The following is a 12,594-nucleotide window of genomic DNA, read 5'->3' as shown; positions in this document are numbered from 1 at the left end:
TAACTTTGCAATAACTCTACCACTGGGGGTTAAACATTGACCGTGTTGACACGTACTTCTGACATAGAAACTATAGTTTCACACTGTTCCATTGTTGAAGAATAACGACCTCTAACATTCTGGCTCGGGTCACCGAGAGTTAAATGAGCTCTAAAATTTGACTTGGCTTACCAAGTTTAAACAAATGACTCCTGATGTTTTGTTTTGGCATTAGTTATTTGTGGAACTTATATATTCGTTCAGTTGAAAAATTATATATGTTTAAAATTTTTTGATTTTTGGGTTTTATTCATATATTTATTGTACAATGTCACACTTTTATATGTTTTTGAAATCTTTGAACTTTATGTGATCCCGATATTTTTGGTGGGTGTTTAGTGGGTTATCAAGACCATAAATAGTTGTTTTCTCATTTTTCAGATCAAGAGTAAGCTTCTGGTTGTAATTTAGCAGACAACCAAGTATTTTTTCCCTTAGTGTAGTTGAGCTGTAAATTCTCTTGTTGTAGTCCTTTAAGTTGTACTTGGAAGTTGTTGTATTTTGTTATCTGTAATTTGTGGATTTGTTAGATCATATTTGATTATGAGTTAGGTTTTAGGCCTTGCGTGCTCATGGGGTTTTCACCCTACAGTGGGTGCGTGGCCATTTGCCCATCGCCGGGCTAGGTTCGAGGCGAGACATGATTGGTTAAGCAAATTATGTTCATTGAGCCTTCCTTTGATATTTTGATAAAATTTTCCTTTTGTTTTTCTACTACTCAATTCAAATAATTTTTTTCCTAATTTAACAGTAAAAAAAGTTTTTAGTCTCATCTTTATTTTTAATCAAATACTAAGTGTTATGAAAGTTAGCCAAACAAATGACTGCTAGTTGAAAAGTTGGATACTAGATTGCAATTTTTTTCAATTTGGCATATGTTTTTGACTTTTTGATAGATTTTGCAAATTTCTTATTTTATTTTATTTGTTTTTGTAAATTCTTTTTACTGGTTTTTACGCCCAAATTATTATTTGTTGTAATTTCTTTCTTTTGGTTAATTTATTTTTCTTATTTTTGTTTTTCAATATATTCTTATATATATATATATATATATATATATATATATATATATATATATGTTTGTCTTTATGTATTATTTTATTCTTCTCTAATTTAAGTGATTATGGATATGTTTTTGTAAGTGTACATTTTTATATAAAAATGTTGTTAGGTCCTTTGTAGTTACAAAATTGTGAGTAAATTTATTTTAAAAAATAGATATACCACAAATACATTAAAAACCAAAAAATTGTGTAAAATTAAATATTTAATTTGTTTATAATATTAATTTTGCTACATAACGCACATTTCAGATGTTCGCTCAATGTTTATTTATTTATTTGTTTTTCACATTCACCTATTTAGAATCTCACACATATCTATATATATATATATATAGTTAAATCAAGTTTCACAATGAAATGGTCGATGAAATATATATAAATTAAACTTGTATATATAATAAATGAATTAGTTTCATGGGTATGGTGTTATGCTGCGACCATCTTACTCTAGTATGATCTCCCATTTTCACAACTTTGATTAAGGGCGGCCATAGGTCAAGCATCCATACCAAACCTAAAATTTTTAACCCAATCAAAACCTTATTAGATATTGAAAAACTTGACCCAAATCTAGCCAGAATCTGTAGGATAAATGGTTAACTGATTACTCGATTTTTCAAGTCAGGTAGCCAACCTAAACTCGAATTTTTTTTTTATTTTAAATTAATTATTTTAAAAACTAATTATATTAAATCAAAATTGTGAGAATATCCATACCTCATATGATACAAAATAAATTTCATATTAAAAATTGTACCATTGAAATCATTTTAAAAAATAATATTACATTATTACAAAATTTGTAAAAAATTCAATAATAATTTTATAAAGACAAATGGATTACAAATTAAAATAAAACAAATCATATGAATAAAAATAAAATTATTTTTGAACTAATTCATATAATATATAAATAGAAAGTTTATATAAAACTTGAGACACATTTATTAAAAAAAAGACTTTTCTATCTTTATAACTTATATATTAATATATAGTATAATATTATATTATTATGTGCTTGGGCCAAGTACCTAACCCCCACTATGAAAAATCAAGTTTTTTTGAAAAACCCTACTGCCATTGTTACAATAGCCAAACAATGGATAATGCGACAAGTGTAGTATAGCCAAGTGAGTGAGGCACAAACAGAGAATTAATCGTTCAGCTTGAGTGTTTTCACTAGGCAACAAGAGGATTAAATTGCAAATCCACACCCACAACTAAAATAAGTTTTATCCAACAAAACTCGAATTTGAGACTTTTAAATCCTCACAATAACATCGTTCACAATTGGGCTTTTAATTTTCAAGTTTATTCAATTTTTTGATTTTTCATGTTCCGTTGGCAACCAATACATTTGATTAGTCATGCAACCACTTTGAAAAGAAATTATAACTGGATATAGGATGGTTACGTTTGGGCATACAGGAAAGTCCTGTGCTACCTGGATGCATTTATCCTTGTTGTCTTACGTGGGGCATGGTTTTGAGTTTGATTTACTGGCATAATTCACCATGGCATTTGATCTCTAAGGTTCCCAAGAGTTTGATTTATTGGTTCTCTGGCAAAGAACTTCCAAATTACAGCTATTTGAACATTCATCTATGATTCGCTAGCTATTGTAAAGAAGGAAGATAGCTGGAAAGAGGGGGTACCTGCACAATAATCAATGATTTTTCTAAGTTCTTCAGATAAATCTTTGTACCCAGAGTTGCAGATAAATAACAGAAGCAAAACAGATTTAGATCAAAACTTAGGAAATCTTCTATTACTCAAGAAGGTTCAGAGAGGTTTGAACTATATCCCGTCTTACAAGAGATAAGATCCTTATATAGAAGGAGTTCCTAATACTAATTACAATAACTACCCTTGACAACTGTATAAAGCAAGGGTAAAGAAAGAAATTACATAATTACATTAACTACCTTTTGCCGACAGTATACAGGAGGGTAGTATAGTCTTTTTACATCACTTTTCTAGAAAGTGAATTTCTTCTTGTTTCCAGGGAGTGTCTCTATTCCTCCATAGCATGTAAAATAGATGCTGATTCTTCATCAAATTCCCTAGAAAGATCAACCAACCAAACATTTTTTTTTGAATCCTTCTGGTCTTCTGCAAGGAATAGGTCCTGTGCTCCTGCTCTGGATTGCTATTCCGTTTAATGCCCATACTCTTGCAATTAAAGTTTCCCCCAATAACTACCAATCATCAATAGGCCCCTTAAAGTTCACAAAATAATCTTTATATGTCTTTGGTTCACTTAGTTGTGATAAATTAAAAGGGCCAATGGTATAATTGAGCCAATGGGGCTTATGGAAGCTTAATAGGATATTATGTGTAGCAGGGATGACGTCTTTACCATTGTACCGAGGTAATTCAGAAATGATATGTGATTCAAAAGCATGTCCTCGGGCATAAGCTCTAATCATTGCTTGCAGTTTAGGGCCGAAGAAGAGAGGAACATCCTCCCTCGTAGGAATAGATAGCAATAAGAGCATTCAATTGAAAAATAAGTCCCCTACTAGTTCCTTGATGCAGAATTGTTCCTAGTCTATCTTGGCAAGAAGTATTGGTGGTGCAAAACTGTTGTGTACAGGCAGACCAGTGTATTGCAATATTTCTAATCCAGGGGTAGCATCTTCATTTAGATCCCCAATAGTCTCCTTGAGGACGGACATATTGAAATAGAAGTCCTCATGTACCTTATTTAGAATAAGTCTCTATACTTCTATGGGGAGATTATTAAGCCATTGTTGCCAGAAAGATGATTTAAGATTCATCAGTATTGAAAATCTATTAAAATCATTGTTTTCAAGGCTTGGTGTTGTTCGTGATAGTTGCTGTTGACAAAAACTCTTATTTTCACTGGTAGCTTCTTGTGGAATTTTACTTCCTTCAGATTCAAGATATTGTCTGTAGGCTCTTTCAGCCGAATGTTGAGTATAAAGTCCTCTCCATCCTTGAGGGGTATTGCGCTTACCTACTACTTTTTGTAGATTCCCCCAAGTATGGTAAACACCAGCTTTTTTACCTTCAAATATCACAAAGAACTCATAATCCTTCTTTGCTTCTTTGGTAAAATAATGGCATAGTGCATTTAGTGAACTTATTTTTGATGTTAGAGTAGAAGATCTCCATAAGGCATTAATGAGTATCTTTTGTTGGGTATCAAGTTCTAACCCATAAGGAATTCTGAAATTTCCTTTAGCATCTTCTTTAAACTGTGGTAATTCTTTGCCTTTTAGTCTTTTTTCAGCCATTTTTATATGTAAGGACTTGTTGCTATTATCATTGATAACTTGTTCAGCTCCTAGGTTATCCTTTCCTTTTATATGCTCGATTTCCACATGAAGCCCCGTTCTTGTGAGCTGATCACAAAAATGTACCCACCCGTTAATTGATAATTTTTTGTTATTCAACTTATTATAAAAATTTACTATTGCTATACAATCAGTTCTAAGTGTGAATTCTTTTTTATCATATAGAAATATTTTAAAATTTTCTAAAGAATATATACATGCCATTATTTCTGTGTCTATTGTAGTAATTGTAGTTTTATAGGTTTCACTGCAATAACGAGCAATTTTCTTTGTTGAAGGGGATTCATTTTTTGAAGGCTTCCATTTAAAGATGCCTCCCCATCCTTCTAAACATCCGTCTGTTTCAATAATTATATAGGTGTGTGGTTTGGGCAAAATTAAAGGGGGTTAGTTTGGATATCACCTCTTTAATTTTTCCTACCACCTTCCAATCTTGTGAATTGAATCTTCTTTCTCCTTTTATAGAGCATTTGTTGTAGAAGACTCTAGTGTATCTACTCAGATTTGGAATAGTTTGGGCAAAATTAAAGGGGGTAGTTTGGATATCACCTCTTTAATTTTTCCTACCATCTTCCAATCTTGTGAATTGAATCTTCTTTCTCCTTTTATAGAGCATTTGTTGTAGAAGACTCTAGTGTATCTACTCAGATTTGGAATATAATTTCTTGCATAGTTAAGTATGCTTAAAATCTTTGTAGACCTTTTAGGTCTTCTAGCTGATTGGCTAGGGTATTCTAATATGCTTTTGATGATATGAGGTTAAAGTTGAATGGTCCCATCTTCTATTTCTAATCCAAGGAATTCAATTCTGGAAACTCCGATCTTTCATCTTTGTTTTTGATAGAATTAACCCTTCGGATTTACATAAGTTAAAAAATAGCAATAGATGTTGGACATGTTGGTTTATTTCTTCAGAAAACATCAGGATATCGTCTATGTAAACACAGGTAAAATCAAAATATTTTCCAAAAAATATTGTCCATTTTTCGTTGAAATATTGAAGGAGCATTTTTTAACCCAAAGGGCATGCCAAGCCATTCAAAATGTCCACGAGGAGCAAATGAGCAGCATCTATTCATCTTTGTTGGGATCCATCATTGCTCGATGAAATCCTGATTTTAAATCAAATTTACTGTAGACTTTCTTGTCTTTTATTTTCATCAATAAGTAGTCAATTCCTAGAAGAGCATACTGATCTTTGTATGTGTTGTAATTTAGTCTTTTGTAGTTATAGACCATTCTACTCTTGCCTCTGACTTATTCTGAATGTTTATTGACTATGAATGCTGTTGTTCGATGTCGAGTGTTAGACGGTCTTATGACTCCTAAGGCTATTAGTTCTGTAATATGTTTCTTATACTCTTCTGCCATTTCTGGAGAAGGTATAATGGGTTTATCTTGAATAGATATATCAGGATTTATGATGTCCAGCTTGCAGAGAATTTTGTTTTCTGCCAATGCTGTAGAGGATTATTGCCAATAACTTGGTTTTCCTCTAATTTATTGAGTACATGTATTATTTATTGAGTAAAATCAGTAAAACTACCAATATTGTAGAACAAGTAATCTTGTACCTGAATTTGTGTAATGTGACTGAAAGTCGACTTCTTCTTCCATCATTAAGGATTTATTGATTATTGGCGAGGTTTGAAGTATATCACTTTTTCTGTAGAATGTTACAACTCCTCCCTCTATTTTGACTCCTCCTTTAAAAGGAATGTATAAAATTCCTTCCAACTACAAGTTATAGTTCTCCTGAAATTACTGGAGTCACATAAGTAAGTGGTAGAGGGTATTTTTCTTTGTTTAGGATAATACTTCCTGTTTTTACCCGTAGTCTAATCTTTTCAGTGTTGTTAAGACCATGTACACTTACAGGTTGTGGTAGTTGTTCATAGCAATATGATGGTAATGCAGAATATTTGATACAACAACTGAGATGCTCATGTGTCTAGTATTGCTTTGAGTGGGATAGGATTTATCATTTATTTCTAGAATTGCTATGAAATTTAGGAGATTGTTCGGGAGAATTGCTAAAGATTTTATATGGTCTTCTATTCTGATCTCTTCTTCCATTGAGGCCATATGTACTGTCTCACTACTTTCTCCTATTTGTAACCCAGATAGTTGTGTGGCTATTAGTCTTGTCTCTGTATCTTCTTTTTCTTTAAAAAGAAATTCTAATTTCTGTTCAAGCTCTATTGTGTGCTGTGCTTGTTCTAATATAAGTTTTTTGTGGTCTACCTTTGTAATAGGTAATATTTATGGACCCAAAGGAATCTCTATCTGAAGTTTTAATTCTGCACAAAATAAGCACAATAATATTTTGCAATTCAAACAGATTGTCCTTGTTCTTTTTGGAGGTTTTATCATGTAGAAATAGCATATGTTGTTGATATAATCAAACTTCGGATAATGATTCCAGTTATGTATACATTGTTGTTGTTCATTTGTAAGTTTCTTGTTAGCTCTTGTTAAGTTCCAATCTATAAATCCTGCTTGAATCATTAATAATGGTTATTTAGGAAATAACAACCTTTATTTTTGATCTTCTTCATTATCTGAAAAAGAACATATATCTGAATCATTGGGGTCTTCTCCATCATTGAGACTTACAATATCCCATTATGGATCTAGGTCTAATTCTTCATATATCATCATTCTTTGTCTATTAACATTTTTATTTTGGCACTCTTTTGCAATATGTCCTAGTTCTCCACAAATATAACATCTACATTTGTTGGGCTTTCCAGTTTTCTTGTCTGTTCTAAATTTTCTAACTTAGTAGGCCTCTATCATTTTGTCGCTTATATCTAGAGGACCTTCTTAATGCTTTCCTAGGTTGGAAACTTCTTGAATATTGGCCTAGAACTACAATGTTTCTACAAAAGGAAAAATCTTTTGCTTGGCGATGTATCTCATTGGTTTTGCATAAATCTTGTAAAACTTTATATGTCAAAATCAAGCCTTGGAGCTACTCCTACAGCCATGTTGGGAATTTTTTGATCCCATAATTCTTACAGTTTTGTGTTGAAAGGAGGTGGTAATTTCCTAAAATATTTAGCACTAATTTATGGACTTAAGAATACTGATCCTGTTTTAGAAGCAAGTGCCAGAAATGTGGTAGAATACACCTCTATGTCTTTCATGTTACTTATTTGTAACTATTCTAGGTCTCGAAAGGGCTTGGTTTTGCATCTCAATTTGCTCCCCTATATTCATCATACACTAGAATGATTTGACGAATCTGAGATGCAAAACCATGAAAGACATAGAGAAGTACATTCTTCTAGACAAGTTCAAATCTTTCTTGCTTCAATCTCTTCCTTTGAGCATTCAAACTATCTTGAACTGAAAAAAAGTTGAATAAATTAAATCTTATTAGTTAAATCCATCAATCGTAAACTTTTTTCCTTTTGTAATTTTTATTTTCTCTTTTTATTTATCTTTTTTGAACTTTATCTAGTGTCATGGAAAATTTCCTCTAATAGTGGAATTTGTGAATTTCTTTCCATGGTTGAGATCAGATGTGAGAGTGTTATATACATGAGCTTTGAAAGAACAGAAGAAACAATTAGACGGCAAGAAGAGTTGTGTAAATTTTGCTATTTTTCAATTTGTCTAAATTTTACATTTTGGTTGGAAGGATCTCTGTGCTAGTTTTATTTAGATGATCAATTAACTTCGTAATTAATTAGTTTTTGTGGGTGCTTTGTAAAAGTAATGTTGGGGTTCACATACCAGCCCGCACGCTTTTCTGTCTACCACATGCAGGCTCTTGTGCAAATGCACAGTAGCTTGCAAGTCCTTCTAGTGACCTTGTACGGCCTTAACTTGATTTGTGCTGGTACACAGTTGCCCGTATGGCTTCCAGGATGGCTTGTGTAGTCTCTTGTGTGTGGGTATGAGCTCCTAGTAACAACACACCTCCTATAAATGCTCAAACAACCCCTCTTTGTGGTCTAGAATGAGATAGTATCTTCTAAAGATGACAAATACACATACAATCATGCAAGACACCAATTTTTAGCTTGGAAACCCTTCGAATCCAAGGGAAAACCAAAGGACTCCTTAAAGCCTCTTACAATGCTTCCACTATGTCATGTAATGGAGTTTACAAAGTTTCTTTAGATAACTAGAGATATACAAGCTCAAAGATGAGTATTCAAAGGAGAGACTCAACAACACCACATGCATACATCATCTTCTTCCAATATGGATACAATGACATCAAGAAGGATTTAAGGTAAATCAAACGCAACGGATTAGGTGGCTTACTAGCAATGATGCTCTATCTAAAGTGGGCAAACCCTTCACTTAATCCCTTTCTCCTTCCTCTATTTCTTGGTTTCTTTCTTCTCCCACTCTATCGTCTCAAGCTCTCTCTCTTTCAAAGAATGAGAGTTTTACACAAATGATTTCTCATGTGAAATTACCCTTCTTGCCCTTGACATTCCATTAATTGACATAGCTTCTTCTTTTTATTTTTATTTATTTTATTTTTTTATGATATTAGGCCAAAGCCTAATTTATTTTTCAACCCACAAATGGGCTGAAACCCAACTGTAAATAACTAGTTTGAATGTTGTTTCACTTAGGGGCCATTTGGTTGCAAGGAGTGAAAGAGTAATGAGAATGAGGGGGGATTGGAAAAGGAATGAGAATGAAAATTATGTTTGGTTGGAAGGATTGAAGAGGTAGTTTATTGGGAATGAGAAAAGTAGATATAGATAAAATGACTATTATGCCCTTTATACAAATGAGTTGTGAGGATTATGTTTTTAAAAAAATATTTAAGTATTAAAAGTAAATTAATTATTATAAATAAATATTTAATTTTAATAGGTCACCAAATCTCAATTTTTTTTGTTAACATCAATAATTAGAAAATAATTAACTATAATAAGTAATTAATTACCAATTTATATATACTTTTAAATAAATATATTATAAATCATAATAATTACTTTTTTAGCCGTTAATATTGATTAATTTCCAAATTTATTATTAATATTATAATAAATAATTAATTAGCTAATCTATATAACTAATTATAAGTTGGAGATAGGTATTTACATAAGGGCAATATGATCATTTCATGAGTAAGTAATCAAGAATCCCCCTATTTTTCTCATGATTGTGAATACCACTCCACAACCCCTTCACTCCTTCCTCAGTCCTCTCTCACTCCCATAACTCCACATCCAAACAAATGCTTACCCAATGTAAAGAATCATTCCCACTCCACTCCTCCAAACCAAACACCCCCATAATGCTTTGAAGTTTTTGTTGCTTCTCTGCATTGCTTTTAATATGATGAGAAAGAAAAAGGGAAAACAAAATTAAAATAACTTGTATTTAAAAATTTACCTTTTTTAATACCATATATACATATACTAGGAAAAATTAACTTGAGAAATCTAAAATTTACCTCAAAAGAACCTTGTCTCCTTCAATATTTTCAGGTACGCACCTCCATATTGCTCTCTTTTTAAGCGCAATTTTCTTATTTGTCATAATGATCTACTTTGTCTAAGATTTATGAAGTTGAAACAAAAGTTGTAGTTTAAGATTCAAGATAGAGTGAGGGAACAAAATTTTAGAAATTAGGATGAAGATGCAGATCTCTAAAACAGAGATAGGCTGCAACCTCTTTCTTCCTCTGTGAGCCCCACCCCTTAAATTAGATCCTAGCCGTCAATGCAAGCTTTTTCAATCAGAGCCATTGATTTATAAGATTTTAAAACCCTTGTTCTTATCCTTACAGTTACCAAATATCACGATCTGATTGCAGCTCCACCGCCACGACCTCTTATAAAAAAAAACCCTAGCCCTCTTTTCCTTTACTTCATGGTGGTGCCGGAGGCAAGGACAAGTGGATCTTCTTATCGAGAGTTGTTTTGCTTCTTTCAAGGTAGGATCTTTGAGCTTGTTGCATAATTAATGATTATTATTGATGCCGGTTGGCTCTAGATTTATTTCTTTCTGAAACCCTAAAATTTGTTCCTATTTTTGATTCACCTATAAATTTTAGATTTAGCCTTGAGTATCTAGGGTTTGTTCCCAATTTGTAGTTTGAAGGAGTTTTGTTTCACTTTTGATGTGTGCACCTAAGCATACTCTTAGGATCTTGATCATGATGTTTTTATGGATTAAATCACGTCCCAAAGATGAGATCTTGCAGGATATGTTTGATATAATGTGAAGAATTTGGAGGAGAGTAAAATATAAAAGTTAAATATTTTTTTATGTTACCTAAATACCTGCAAAATTTCAGATTTTATGAATCTATAGTCTGTGAGATATAGCGTTATTAATATAATTGTCTCGGATGATATTTCTGTGTAGAACTTGAAGAATCATGACCAATTTTGATGATCAGGGAGATTGAATTAGATAAGATGAAAAATAAGAAAGTCGTTTGTTTTTGAGTTGTCTGATTGTCAGTAAAATTTCATTACTTTTGGAGTTGTAGGTTGAGAGATATACATAGTTTAAAAGTATATGTCTGAATTATAAGTTTGCAGAAATACTTGGAGATTCAATTAAATGTTACAAATTGAGTAGTACTATAAATTATGTGAAATTTCGGATATGTCATAGTGTTAGGCATCTATTATTCCCAGAATTTTGAAATTTGTGATTTGGAAAAATGTAAGTGAAAGTTATGAGGGTTATAGTACTCATTGATCATGTTGAAATTATTGATATGGCTTTTAGAGTGGGTAATGGCTATTGTACCCTCACAATAATCAATATTTGGGAGTGTAGAATAATGGTTTGGAACTTTTTGCATTTGTACCCTTCTAAAAATTTTTTTTATACTATTGCTTGTTAGCCTCGATTTTGTTATTGAAAGCTAATAGGATCTCTTCCCAAATATAGGATATGCCAAAGGTGTAAGGTTTGGGAGTATTTTTTGGGCGTTAATCAGGTAAGTATCCCACATATAAATACTACTATTTGTATATATTGAAAAATTCTAGTTTTCTAAACTTATGCAATTTTTGAGAAAGATATTGATTATTTTAATTTATATTTTGAATTATTTATTTATTTATTATTTTCAGAATTACTTTAAATTATTTGAAATTTCAAGTTATTGATATTTTATTTTGGACTACAATTATCAGAAAGGTTTGAACATCTATTTAAATTCAGATTGTTTAATTTTCAAAGTTTTAGACTGCTTATCTAAATATGTATTATTTCAATTATGAATTTCAGATATGTTTTTAGTTAATTTCTGATTAATTATTATTATTATATTTTTTAAATTATCTGTTCATGTTTGGATTCAAGTAATTGGTTTATTTTGCTAGGATAAAATGGGATCATGTGATTGCTAAAAATTTTGTTTGGTAAATTACTTGTATTTTGCCCAATTGGGATTTTGATTGTTTATTGTTTGGTGAACATAAAGTATTTTGACACAGAAACTAGTCCCAAATTAACTTTGCAATAACCTTGTCACTGGGGGTTAAACACTGACCGTGTCGACACATATTTTGTTCTAGAAACTATAGTTTCCCACCGCTTTCCGTCGGTGAAGAATAACGGCCTCTGATAATTTTGGCTTTTGCGGTCACCGAGGGTAAAAATATGACTTTTGTTAAATTTTTGACTCGGGGTCACCGAGGGTAAAAATATGACTTTTGTTAAATTTTGTCTCCGGGTCACCGACGGGTAAACATATAATATTTGTGCTTTTGTTTTGACAATAGTTGTTTGGGGGACCTATATGCTCAGTTTTGACATCTGTGTTTACTTGACATAATTCTGATTTCCGATTTTCTCATTTTGATAAATTATGATTTTGTCTAAATGATCCCAATATTTTTTTAGTTGGGTACTTCATTTGGGTCATCAAGCTCATAATTTGTTGTTTAATATCTTTTCAGATCAAGAGTAGAGTTGAGTGGCGGATAGCTTAGCGGGGATCGTTAGGTAATCGTCGAATATTAGCATGTAATAAGTCCCTTTTTGTGGGCCTATGTTATATTTGAATAAGTTTATATTGTTTTTTGCGATTCATTGAGTTTGATTCTTTGTTCTATTTTGGATCATGTTTTGAGGCCTTGTATGCCTACTTGGTTTCGGACTTGTAGGTGTATGGCCGTTTGTCGACGTCCCGGGTCCATAGAGCCGGGTTCGGGGCGTGACATCCTCTC

This window comes from Dioscorea cayenensis, chromosome 2 (assembly GCF_009730915.1).
Source record: "Dioscorea cayenensis subsp. rotundata cultivar TDr96_F1 chromosome 2, TDr96_F1_v2_PseudoChromosome.rev07_lg8_w22 25.fasta, whole genome shotgun sequence".
NCBI lineage: Eukaryota > Viridiplantae > Streptophyta > Magnoliopsida > Dioscoreales > Dioscoreaceae > Dioscorea > Dioscorea cayenensis.
The sequence above is the reverse complement of the archived record's forward strand: the minus strand, read 5'-3'. Positions refer to the sequence as shown.